The sequence below is a fragment of the Euprymna scolopes genome, chromosome 17, assembly GCF_053919585.1.
Source record: "Euprymna scolopes isolate OS-2025 chromosome 17, ASM5391958v1, whole genome shotgun sequence".
In the NCBI taxonomy this organism is placed as follows: Eukaryota; Metazoa; Mollusca; class Cephalopoda; order Sepiida; family Sepiolidae; genus Euprymna; species Euprymna scolopes.
In genome coordinates, this window is record NC_136498.1 from 45,462,711 (window position 1) to 45,477,727 (window position 15,017).

The following is a 15,017-nucleotide window of genomic DNA, read 5'->3' on the forward strand; positions in this document are numbered from 1 at the left end:
TCATTTTTTCCCATCATATTTCCCATTTTGGCAATTGTTTCAACCATTTTCTTGCTTAAAAATTCGATAATATGCGTAAACGCTTACTTTCTTAAGTGGTCTTATGATTTTGACCAGGACTGTATATATATATATATATATATATATATATATATATATATATATATATATATATATATATATATATATATATATGATCGCTTTATTTGATCACATAAATTAAAAGATAAATTTATATACGTATTTTTTTAGTATTTCTTCACAGAAACATAGCTAGGTATTAAGTTATGAAAATATATATGGCAATGAATCTACACAAAATATTCTTCGTGTCATTCTCGTGAGAATACGTCAGGCTTTCAGATTCTCACGAATATAGAATGCGGAATATTCTGTAAAGATTAATTTCCATATATATTTTTATAACTTTACTCAATCCTGCTGACCGTTTAAATATGTTATAGTATACCTCCGTCCTTCTGATTTGGTCTTGCTGAATACCAGAATATGAATTGATCTAATTTGCTTGGCCATTCAGATTCGTCCTTCAATTTTATATAACACCACGATTAGAAGATGAAACATTCATTAAAAAACAAAACTACGGGCGAGACATTTACTGTTAATTTGAATATTTAGTCAAGGACTACTTGTATGTTATCCATATAATAGGTTGTATATATGTATATATATATATACATATATATAAATATATATATATCTATATATATATATATATATATATATATATATATATATCACAATTATTTTCCATTTTATCACTTTCTATTTCCATGATATTTTCGTCTTTTCTTTTTTCTCAGTTAAACTTATTGTAAAGCAATGTTATTTGCCCACGCGTTCTTATCAATCAACTTTTCATTGCGATTGGGAATACTATTTTGTCGTCGTAGCTCATGTTTATGCAGATTTGAGTTTGAATTTTGGCGAAGAAGTTAAGGAAACTATGTGTTTTATAACAGAGTGTTTCTATATTAGTAATGCCATTTTATTCATTGAACAAGATGTAAGACATAAATTGTCACTTAAGGTGTCAGACATACTTTTCGGTCAAGAAATATCAGAGGCACAGTAATAAAACATATTCTATATAGCAATCGGGATAGATTGCAGTCTGTGTTCAGTAATAATAAGATTTCAAGTTTCAAGTATTTTTTTGTTTATGGCCAACCAAAAGATTAACACATGGAAGCAGGGTTTATAAGAATAGGAAAAATAACTAGGTATCTTTAATGCTTCCTTAATTGAGTATCTATAGTTTTACCAACAGCGGTCTGAACTTAGCTAGTATTAGATTAAAATTAATGTATCTCCTCTTAAGCATTAACCATGCTTTGACGAGATACTGAATCTGACTTTCACTCGTGCCCTGGAATTAAGGTCTGCTGTCAATACCACTTATGAAATGTTTGGATCAATTCACCGCTCCAGAAGGCACATTACGTAGAACACAACATTTTATTTGTATAAAAGGCAAATGCGTCCTAATATTGAGTACTGCTTCAACCTTTAGGGATGAGCTGCGAGAGTATTTTTCCTTACCTTGCCATGGTTCAAAATCGGCTACGGAATCTATTTTTCCATCCTATTTCTTCATTCGCACCGGGAAAACGTACCCAGTCCATCTGTCCACTATCGTTATTTTCATTCCATGTGCTCCACTGCGATACTATATATAGTATTTCCTGTCAATTATCCGCAGCAAACAATCGTTTAGCTGCAACTACTGAAAATGTTCCTTATTTTACCCTGTACTTTAAACTAAGCGTAAAATCTATTAACAACATTTTCTTTGAACTCCTGTCTGTGGACCACGATACCGGTTGGATGCTTACTAACTAACTATAATATGACCGATTTCAATTCTTACGTAAGTATGGTTCCTGATAATCTGTTCTCTAAAATAAATCGAAACATAGCCACCCTCATAAACCCTTATCATTGATATGTATTAAGGGATAGCCCTCGTCGTTAACATAAATAAAATATATATACTGAATATCTGATCTGTTAGCGCCGTACATACATGTATATTTTAAATATACATCGGAGATGTGTTTTTCTATAATTAGTCTCGTAAATTTTGTAAAAAAATTAGCATAACATTGCTTGGAATTGCAATAATATTTGACACGTGAGTTTTATAATGCCATAAAAAATAAGGGATATACAGCAATTTCCGCCGTTTACGTCACGGATTAGTAATGTATAAATAGTAATCCGTTATAAATTAAAATGAAAACAAAGAAATTGCTACTTATTCTCGTACCAATATGCATTTAGGAATAAAAACATTAAAGAATTGGATCTAACAAACTTCTGACCGCCGACAATATAGATTTAGGCAAATATTGCTTATATGCAAATTTTGTTCAAAATAGTAACTATAAAATTAAGCGCTAGAGTCTATTCGTAAACATGCATTTCGATAAAATCGCAAGCACATTATTTGTTACATATTGTAACTAATTTATTCATAAGTAGGATACATATTATCATTTTTTCCTACAAAAAATATTATTGAATTTATATAATACAACAAATACCGAAATGGATCTTGCTTTCCTGCCTGCTAGAAAACTGCCTCTGTGGTCTCAGTTTTCACGAATTCTGGCAAAAGAACTGACCCAGTAAATTATCGCCCCATTAGCCTTCTCCCACTTTTCGCCAAAATATTTGAGACCATAATTAACCAAGCTCTAGTCAATCACGTTACAGATGCTTAACTTCTTACCGACCAACAATATGGATTTAGTTCCACAGCAGACATCTTAACTGTAATCTCTGAACGTATATATAATTCACTGGACAAAGCAGGAGAGGGCAGAGCGGTAGCTCTAGATATATCTAAGGCTGTTGAAAGGGTATGACGTGAAGGTCTTCTCAGGAAAATCAGATCATACGGTATCACTGGAAAAATACTTAACATAATTAAATCCTTCTTAGAGAAGAGAAACATCCAGGATTTCTCGACAGCCGTACATCTAAACGATATGATATAAATGCGAGAGTGCCTCAAGGGTCTATCCTTGGACCTCTGTTATTCCTAATATTCATAAATAACCTCCCTGAAAAGATTGTTTGTGAGATGGGTGTATATGCTGATAACATAATGTTCTATAAAAGACACGAATGGAAAACAAATGAACACATATCTAAAGAAATAGCAGAAACAGTAGAGGATGACCTCCAATCTGTAGTGGAACGGCCACAAAAATGGCTGGTCACATTCAATGCTGCAAAGACTAAACTTGTTTCCTTCAATATTTACAAGAAACCATTCTATACCACCAATAACGATGGCCAAAGACTCTTTATCTGAAAATACATCTTTTAAATTCCCCGGCCTAACGTTAGTAGGAAACATGAGTTGGAACAATTACATCAAGAGTATTGCCAGGACCGCTGCGAAGAAGGTAGGTTCTCTCTACCGTGCTAGAAAGCTACTAACGCCCGAACGTATCCTGTACCTCTATAAGGACACCATTAGTCCATGTAAGGAGTATTGTTTTCATATTTGGGCTGGTGCGTCTGCTACTAATCTCTCGCTCCTGGACAAGGTTCAAAAGAGAGTCGCCAACCTAATGGGTCATGGACTTTCATCTAGGCTTCAGCCTCTGTCCCATCGACGAAACGTTGCATCCCTCTGCCTGTTCTACGAGTACTTTAACAGTGAATGCTCTGACCAACTGCAAGCCCGTGTACCCTCCGACGTAAATACCAGCGCTAAATCCGACAAGCAGCTAAATCCCACTCTTTCACAGTAGAGATCCCTAGATGTAAGAGAGACTTCTTCTCCAGTAGTTTCTTCCCCAGAGCCGCTAGACTTTGGAATTCCTTTCCGGGACTCTGCTTCCCCAACTGTACTGACATGCAGAAGTTCAAGTGTAACGTGTACCGACATCTTGCTACCCAACTCCCTACATAGTACCCTGTAACGTATGTCCATGATAGTAGCCCCCTACATCAAAGTGGGCATGTGCCTTTGTTTGGGGTGAAAATGTAATTAAAAAAATATACAAAAAAATCTGTTATTATTCAATGCATACATTACAATAAATTGTATACATTACAGTTACGGAATATACACTAAATTTTATGTTTTATATAAAAAAAAAATCTCTTATTATTCAATGCATATATTACAATAAATTATGTACACTACAGTTATGGAATATATACAAAATTTTATGCTTTATATAAATTCAAATAAATTATTAAAAAATGGAACCATAAAATTCTCGCCATAAAAAAGATGACAGGATTCCATTTTCGTTTGAGGAAAACCGTTATTTTTTAGACCATCTACTAGTTGATCAATTGTGTACGAGTCTTAAGTGATTTCTATTATGTCTGAAACTGATACAATGTTCAACTCGCGGGATCGGAGATGCGACGCTGTGAAATTCATGCTCCTTACCGATCCAAGTTAAACCCGCAGAACCATTACCCGAATCCTCTAAATGCAAGTCCGGACGTTTAAGGGGACACCTCAATGAATCGGACGACCTGCGTCATGGTGCTTGGTGTGGTTTCAAGCGAGGACGACATTATGCCACGTCACGTCTTCGAAGTCAGCTTGAAAATTAATTACAAAGATTTTATTGTGATACCTGAAACGCTGAAAGACCGTGGGTGTGGAAACAGGACGGTGCCGGTCCATACGTCATAAGAGACCCGTGTTTTGCTTCAGAAGGAGTGCTACGTCTTTGTACCCTTTTCGCACTGCCCCACCCCTTCCTTGACCTGAACTTACTAGAATAATTCGTTTAGTCATACGTCGACAATATCGCTAACCTGACCCCCGACAACACCAACTCCTCCGTCGGTCCTTGGAGAACAAGTCCGGACCCTGATGATTGAGGCTGAGGCGGATACATTGAATAGCTGGGTGTTTAACTACATAATTATTACATCTGAATGTATATTTTGATACACGTTTTATAATAAAGATGTATTGTTACTTTTCTAGGGTAGCAATTTTATCGCTTTACTCTGTACTTAACTCGCTGAAAGCTCTGTACTATATTTGCCCGGTGAAAAAAATGATACAAACCGCAACATTTTCTGTTAAGTTTAATCCTTGCAATCAAATAAACTATGACTATTTTCCCATTATCGTGTGTTAATCACGTAAAATACTAACCATGGAAAAACGGCTATAAACTGTTTTTTTTAAATGCATAAACATATTATTTATTTATGACTTGGAGTTTGAAAGAAATGCACGATTTCTTAGATATCAGGGTATGTAACTTCTAAAGAATAATGAAAGTTATGAAAGCAAATGATGTACTAAAGCAGCCAAGAACAAATTTAAACAAGAGTAATAGCATTAATTAAAAACGCCCATTTGTCGTGCACAAATTATCATTTTGATCAAAATAGATAACAAACAAGAATAGTTTTGCACAGTATTGCTTGCTGTGTTTAAGTTTTTTTTAATTAAATAAATATTTAAATTTTTGTTGTAATGGACCAATGTTTGAGATGAAATCTGCCTTACGGGACGTTACCGATTCGATAAAATTGCCTCAGGGTTTTATGTACACAGGCCAGAACATTCTGACGCTAACATGGTTTTTATACCCCAAATATACCAATTCAATTAATATTGATGTATAAAAGTATTAATGTAGGTGCTCGATAAAGGAAATGCTTCATTGGTTTAAGAAAAAACTAACATGGTGTAATCAGCTATGCTTTCTCATCATAATGCAGACTCTGTAATTGTTAACGTCATTATTATATTGTATGATGATTCATTAAAATTATGCACAATGGCAAATTTTATCCACCTTCAGAGGAATAGCTAATATAACAAGGGAAATTCACTAATCCACATACTTGAGTAAGTATTTTAGATTAGATAAATTATCTACATGTATAACTCGCCGTCATCATCGCCGGCGGCGAGAAAAATGGCCACGAAGATAAGGAAACGTAAAGCGTTTGATTGCTTGTTTGGATAATATATTTTAATTTTTTCTAGAAATGCAAATAAAAACAAAAAAATCTACCCTTCTACAAGTTTTAAGACTTATTTAGTGTTTAACTTCCTTTTTTAATAGTATCTTAATTTAAATATTATTCCTCATATTCAGAACGCGCGAACGAAGCGGACGACGACGATATTGACGACGAAGTAGAATATATGTCTACAATATTTGAGTATATTCTCCGATCTGAAATTCATTGGGAATTTATTAGGATGATAACTCCAAATGTAAAAAGTTTCCCGATCACAAATTTGGAAATTAATTCGTTTTTCATTTATGCAAGTACTATTTTATGCTGATGAATCATATGAAGAAGACAGAGAAAAACAATATGATTACTGTTTGTTGTTATGTTCGTTCATTGTAACGTATATTCAGCATGTAAATACATGTACTATCAAGTGCTAAAAATTAAAGGTATTTTCAATGTTTATATGAGAAAATGTGTTTATGAGGCGAAGTATTAACTGACATTGTTTTGTGTGCCATCTAGCGGCGTTCAAAAAAGGTATTCAACCAATTACGTTTAGCTCCATGGAAGTAAATAAGGCCGTTAGAAGTCTAATAAATAAACGATATAATGCCGCTAATGTGGGAACATGCTTCTGTATCTTCCTGACGTGTAACAAAACATAACTAAAGAGAATAATATCATCCTCAAGCATTCTCCAAGTGTGATTATGTTAAGACAATTATTCTTCTGAAACGACTAAATTTAGTTACGATATTGAATAAGATCGACTGATAAAAGCTGGAAAACATGCAGCATATATGGGCAGGTAGTGTAAACATATTGAAGTTATTTGTGTCATCTGTATTAAGTATAGATATATGTACAAATGAATTATGATTTTATAAATAAAATGAATTACCAATTGATATATACAAATGCAGAATTATTCAATATACGCAAATTAATTATCGTTTTGTATATGCAAAGTACTCGTGGACAAAACAAATTAAAAGAACATAAAAAAGTATAACCAATTTTTTCTGGAAACTTAACTGATAGAATTTAAAAAGATAAACAGGAAATGACATCAAGTTTAACAATTAATGTTATGTTACATTTGTAAGTTTAATGGCTCAGAAAATATTATTCGTAATTAATATTTACGTATAAATAAGTTATAGATATTAGTATTATTATTGACGATCTTCTTACTTATAGCTGTAGAAGTAGATTCGTAGCAGAATTCTGTCCAAATTTAAATCTAATACGTCATATTACAGAACTCGTTATAGATTGCAAGCTACGAGTAACACACAACGTATATACTTTCTTGTTTCATGTATATTGTTTGCTTCAAGATTAACTAACGCAGTGATATGCACGTCTATAATATGTTTTAAAATCAATTAAAAAGGTAAAATAATTTCGAACATTATTTGCTTAACGAGCAGTTTTTTTTATGTCAAATAATCGAGTAATAGGGTTGCAGTTTCAGTCGGCTTGTAAAACCCATCGATACAATATCATAAAACTTGCATACTCGTTTAAAATGGCGTCATATTATAAACTGCAATATAAAAAAAATGATAGCAATAGTAAAAATAGAACAAACCAAATTAAAAATAGAGATAAATACCGAATCTACAAAGAAAAAAACACTAGAATAAATAATTTTATTATAATCAATGTTTTCCTAATGAAGTGACTATTAACAGTAAGTTTTAGTGGTATACTTTTATTTGTTCCATTTTCTTGATAAGTAATACTATTATAATGGTTATAAACAGTGATATTATTTTCTAAGTAAGCATATAACATGAAGAATATTCCATTGACTATAACCAACATGTAAAATTGAAATAAAGCTTTACTACAAGGGTTAAATGTCAGAGCCTAAAATATAGAAACAAAAACGAAACTATTTTGTAGAAACCACAAGAAAACTGAAAATAAAAAATATAGTAGATCGAACTCCGTAGTTTACTAATGTTGCGAATATATAAATTAATGAAAAATCCCGTTTGTTCTCTTTATCTGTTCATCTGTGCTTTTTCTAGATAAAGTCTACTTCACATATTGTAGCAAAACTCATAATATATAAACTTATAATAATGCTATACTCTACATTTATGATTAAATGTAATTTTGAGGAACTTTCCTATCTTATTGAAATACTATTTATATAATCCTGTCAGTTTCTGAATGAAAACTGAAAGACAATATATATATATATATATATATATATATATATATATATATATATATATATATATATATATATATATATATATATATAAATATCCGGAATAAAGATATTCTTTCAATGTCTAGGGAAACACATATAACTTTATCCAGCTTTATTTCATCAGATCATTATTGATCGGTTGGACGTCTGTCAATTTCAAAACTGAAACGTAAGTATTATTTTGTTTTAGTAACCCTTCGAGTAACGAGGCGTATTTTGTTTATTCCAGTGAGAGCCTAAAGATCTCGTAGTATCCGCATTTATAATATTCACGGTTTGTCTTATCGATTATGATAAGCGTAGCGTATATATATATATATATATATATATATATATATATATATATATATATATATATATATATATATTGGCAGCAAGTAATTATTGAGGAACAGCGTTATTTATTTTTCCGATTTTTCTGGATATCTTTTTGATTCGTCGAGCGGTATTTTTTATTTCAGTCGGCATGCTTACAAAATGGCATCCAAAAGTTGTTGTTCAACCGTATTCTACTCAATCGCTTTCTATTGGTGCGTCCGAGTCTCATCAAATATAAATAAGGAGATCGAAATTACAAATAAAATAATTCGCGGCTAACCATCATGCACCCACTTTTAACCAATACAAAAAAATTAAATCTGTCAATACACTAAGCCTCAACTAAAAAGAAAAAGGAAAAAGAAAACAACAATAGCTCCTGACGACAATCGGAGGCGCCGATAGAAAGCGCTTGAGTAGAATATAGCTGCACACCTAATTAGGTCGCCATTTTGTAAAAGATGTCCACTGAAATAATAAAAGAACGCTTGGCGAATCGAAAAGATATCCAGAAAAATCGAGAAAAAAGAATAACTCTGCCGTGTTTAATCAGATGTGGTTGAATATAATTATATATACTAGCAGAAGGACCCGTGGTCGTCTGGGTTAAAAAAACAGCCTACGGAAAATGGACTGTGATTGATGAAAGTATTATAGGTTATGAAAAGGAGGGGGGTCTAAAGAGATAGATGTTGATACTGAAAAATTGTACCCAAAGCAAAATATGATGAAAGTAAAGATAATTTTCGCGAAAATATATTTTCTATATCAACTTTGTTTCCATTCGTAGACAAGAGTGACCAAAAATGTTTCCTTACAAAGAAAAATGGTATATATATATATATATATATATATATATATATATATATAATAATATAAATATGCAAGAAAGAAATGTTACCATAGTCAATAAAAGTAACTTTAATGGTAAAACAGTTCATTGGTTTATATTTTTAAGTAGTTTGTTAATTTTTTTTATTATTCACGGACTGGTTCAAAAAAATAAAATGGCAGCGACTTTGAAATGAAGATTCCCGTTTTCAATTTGAAGGATGGGCACCTGAGCATTCTGTGTTTACAATTTAAGAGAGTTCCGTCAACGTTATGAATATTTATGAACATATTTATCCCATCTCTTGTGTTTGAGGATTATTCGATTATGGCATGTGTAGTTTATATAAAATTCATTTAATAGTTATCGCCTCAAATTTCGTTTTAATGTCGGTTCACTTAAATTTTTTCAAGTAAAAAGCATTAAAAACTATTTCCAAACAAAAAAAATCACGAAGTTAACTTTTATTGACTATAGTAAGATTTATTTCTTGTAATTTTTTTTCGGGTAGTCGTTTGTTGGCTTTTCTTCTAAACACTCTTATTAAATAATATCGACGAAATATCGAAAAACAAAGAAACAAAAATATTTTTGAAAAATAACGAAGCTTTACTTACTTTAGAAAAATATTCCGAAACAACAAAATGGGATATTAAAAAAGTAAACACGTAATTACCTTATTTTTTAAAGCAAAAATCGATATAAATATGAATAAGAAGAATATGTCATCATTTTCAAGCAGACCAACTTCGTTTCAGTTTTACAGTATTGAACGGTGTAGTATTGCGCCGTCGGATTCAGGAGTGTACTATTGTAATGTAAAGAACACGTAGCAAGGACTGTAATCAATTGAATTCCGTCTAGTACACTGAAAAAAAACTTAAACACGTATGAATAAAATAAAAAGGTTATGTAAATATTTTTTAAAAGACATGTAATCATGTGAGCAAGATTTTTCTCTCTTTTGACACGTTAACAAGTAACGTTCTTATTTTTTATTATTTATCTATTTTCGAAAGATTGCCACGTGCAAGTAGAGAAGAAGAAAACAGAGTTATGCAAAATGTTTGACGAGAATTGTCTAAATTCCCGACTTTTTTTGCTTTCACTTTAATAAGAACGTGAATGTATGAGGTGAATTTATTCGACACCATATGATTCAACTCAAAAAATAAATAAACGCTAAGGTGAATTCAGATAAAAGTTAAACTGTTATTGTGGAAATTCACCCCTTTCCAAAACCTTGTTAAACTTTATGACATATTTACATTATATCGAGGAGAGGCGCGAACGAACACCCCATAATATTATTATAACATATTTCTTCAAACTGAAACATAATCATCAAAGTATACTTACGGAAATAGATATGAACATATTTGTTAAAGTGTGTGTCATATTTCCACGGAGTACAGGCGCTAACGCAGACCCCACAATTTTATTATACCATCCCTATTAAAGTTGAAACATATTTATCAAATTATTGTTATGTACATCTATATCAAAAACCCTTGTCAATGTTTTTTTTCATTGTTTAATTCCATACTTTGGGGGCGAGGCGCGAACGAAGACCCCGCAATTGTTATGAACCGTCGTTCTGCCAGATCAAGCATACCCATTCCTTATCCTCGATACATCTTCTATCATTATATGTAATCACACACACACACGCAGACGTTATATATATATATATATATATATATATATATATATATATATATATATATATATATATATATATATATATATATATATATACTAGCGGGGGTAACCGGCGTTGCCCGAGTGTTTGGAGGTGTGTGTTGTCGAACAGGGTTGGGAGGGTGTAAATGAAAACCTGAGAATAAGCGAGTAAAAAAAGAAAACAGAAAAACGAACGTTATAGCCTATCTGAAAAAACAAGCGGAGGGTACCCGGGCGGTAGGGGAAAAACATCGAAAACAAAAATTGACGTAAGGCAAACGAACAATGTTAAATGTAAAAATCGAAAAAATAAAAACAAAAAAGAAAACAGAAAAACGAACGTTAAAACTTCTGAAAAAAAAACACGTGAAAATGGCTTATATAAGCCTGTTTCGATATTAATATTTAAAAACCTGTGGGTACCCGGGTGTTTTTGGGTGGGTGTGGTCGGTCCGGGATGGGGGTCTTAATGAAACACTAAGAATAAGCGAAGTAAAAAACAAACAAAAAAAAAAAACAGGAAAACAAACGCCACGTGAAAATGGCTTAAATAGCACTGCTTCAATATTGAAATTTAAAAAATCGAAAAAATGAACATCTCTCACCACGATTTGAACCCAAAACTTTTAGATAATGAACCAACGCTCTTACCAACTGAGCTAATACGATGTACATGAAATTGTGTCAGTTCTTCAAATATTTAAACTAAATCAGGTCATGGCGTCGTCTGACGCATGCGTGGAACTGATCTTATCATGAGAGGACGGTTTTTGTTGATCCCCCCTGTAGAAAAGTGTTGATTCCAGGGTGAAAAAAATGAACGTTTTTGGCCAATTTTTCGATATCTGTCCGGCGAAAGATGGCACTTTCATTTGAGACCAAATTTGTGAATTTTATTTCTGTCTGTCGAAATTCTTAGCAAACACACAAACATGCACACATACACATAGATACATACATTTTCGCTTATATATATATATATATATATATATATATATATATATATATATATATATATATATATATATATATATATATATATATATATATGGGACAGATACATAAATGGTAGGGACCGAGTAGTGTCAATTTCTGCATCTATTAAAACAAAATAATAATTTTACTAATCTTGTAGACATATGAACAGAAATTCTGCTATTTTCACAACCCGAGACGATATATCTGCTGTGCCTTTAATAAGTGTTCAGACTTTTTCTACATGCAATTAAAAAAGTCGTTTATTCTTGAAAATTCAGTATATCATTGCTGTACATTTCATGAGATAACTGAAACACTTTTATGAGTTCAAGTTTAAAGAAACATCTAGAGAAGTGATTAGCATACACCCTACTAAATTTTGTTCAGCAGCTAGTGAATATCAAAAATGCAATCTCGACGTGATACATTTCGAAGAATGATATGCAGTACAATACTGTTATAAAATTAGCAAGATTCTAGAGGAACGAATTGAATGCTTCACGGTGCTTTTGAACTTTCTTTAATAAATCGAGCATCAGGGTTGGAGTAGCATAATATATGCAAGGTAGGCAAGGAGTCCGTAAGGGATGATTTGAGGCGTTAAAGGAGTAAGGAAGTCAGAACACCAAAGTTTATTGGTTAAATAAGGATTTTATGGATAAGAACCGTCGTCTGTCTATAGAGACAATAGATAAACAGTCTAATTTCAGTGTGGGAACTGTAGGCACAATTATTCGATAGAAATTGAAGATGCCGAAGATTTACGCGAGGTTTTAAACAAAATGGCATCAAGACAGTGTATAATCTTCCCTATAGTCCAACCTTGGTCATTGTGACATTAGGTTGTTCGCTACGCTCAAGGAAAACTTTAGAGGCTAACGTTACGAGACAATTAGGGAGACAAAAGAGGTTGTGACGAATGTCGTTGACACGCTTACAAGGGAGGAAGTTCCATAGGACTCCCAAAAGTTGATGGAACGGTAAAAGCAATATATTGCAGCCGAAGGTTATTACTTTGACTTGAACTAGAATTCAAGGGGTGTACTATCTATAAAATTGCCCATATAAAAAAGGTCTTGAAACTTACGGAGGGCTATTCTTTTATAAATTTTCATATTCCCAAATTGTTCTGCTATAACTATTTTATCATACTGAATGCTCTTTTATTCATAAAATATTTATAGCAAGCAAATAACATATTATTTTTATGGAAATTTTCAATCATATGATTTCAAGGCAATCATATTTCCTAGAGAGATTTCACTTCCAAGTTTGATTTATTTCAATGATTTGTTCTTCGAAATAAATAAATTATGCAAATGTCTAAGCTTTATAAAGCAGTTTTTGTGTATTTATTTTATCTTAAGTATAAAACTATATCTACATTATCTTGAATATTTGTTTCCAGACACCAAAAATAAAAGAAACGATAATAAAACATGGATTAGAAATAATCCGAGATTACTGCTCATGCCATTTCTGTATTTCTTATAAGATCTTGACGGCTTTTTAAATAGAATTGTTTTAAACTGGAATATCGAAAGCCATCAATAGCATCGAGAAAATCCAGCACTTATGATTCAAAATAGCTAATCCGTGATTGATGCAAACGATATGTATCTCTATTCTATACTGCTTAAGCGTTTTATATATGTCATTCCCAAACGCTTCAGATTCCTTTTTCTGTTGATGAAATGTTATTTTATTAAGGTTACAGAAAGAATGTGCTGGAACAGCACCAAGAAAAGTTATATCCATAGTGTTTAGTTGAATTCATATATTGATTAGAAAAGGTTGTTCATAATCACATCATACAAACGAATAGAGAAAACTCTTTATTAAGTAGTTACCTTAATGACGATAAAAAATAAATATCAACCACATAAGTTTTTATCGTACGTTTTCTGTTTATTCTACATAAGAATAGAGGGAATTATTGTGTTAAACAATTAACAATACTTTGATGAATTATTTTTTTTTCATTTACTAACAATTAGTGTTATGGAAAAGTAAAATCTGCAATAAGTTTACGATAGATCAAGGCAGGAAAGAGAGCTGACTGCCCTACCTCTATCCTCTATTTTTATTTCCCGATTATGTCTCATTCACAACAAACATGCCCATTTTACTTAAAGTATTGTAGTCATTTATTAAATTTAATCATTCCGTTCAATATTAATTAGGAAGAAACTGTTACATACATAGACCGAATAAAATGCAAAAAAAATTCTAAATAAATTTCACCAGAAAATAACTTTTCTGGAAATAATATTTTTAATTTTATTTTAGTTGTTTAAAATAGAAACAAAAGTTAATCAACTAAACAATCTTTCTTAATCCTTAATCCGTACCATATATAAACAGAATATCTAAATTTTAAGGTGTGTGATTGATAAATATATATTAATCAACAAGTTCGTTGTTTATATTTATTAAACACATCAAAAAAGAAGCGATTATTTTAATTTGCTGTCGTAGCTATTTTTTATTTATTAACTGAATTCAGTTATTGTACATTTTGAATAAGATATTTGATACGTGGGAGATTTCAGGAAATGAATGTTACAAATAGTTAAAAGAAACCATAAAGAAAAGCAATTCGAAATAAATAATACTAGTGATTCTTGCTAAACATACTATAATCGTTTAGAACATTTTTACCTATAAGATTGGCGAAATATAAAATGTCGTTTTTATCAGATATATATGTAAAAACCTAATATGTAAGCTGACCAAACAACATTGCTTTTTAACAGGTATCTGCTGTATACACCCCACACTTATACACACCCACACCCACACCCACACACACACAAACATATATATATATATATATAAATATATATGTATATATATATACATATATGTGTACGTTGGTGTGTAGAATGATAAAAAATGTATTTCTTATGGAGTTAAATAACGGTAACCTGCTTTGATGATAATCAACGAGTAATGCATATATATATATATATATATATATATATATAT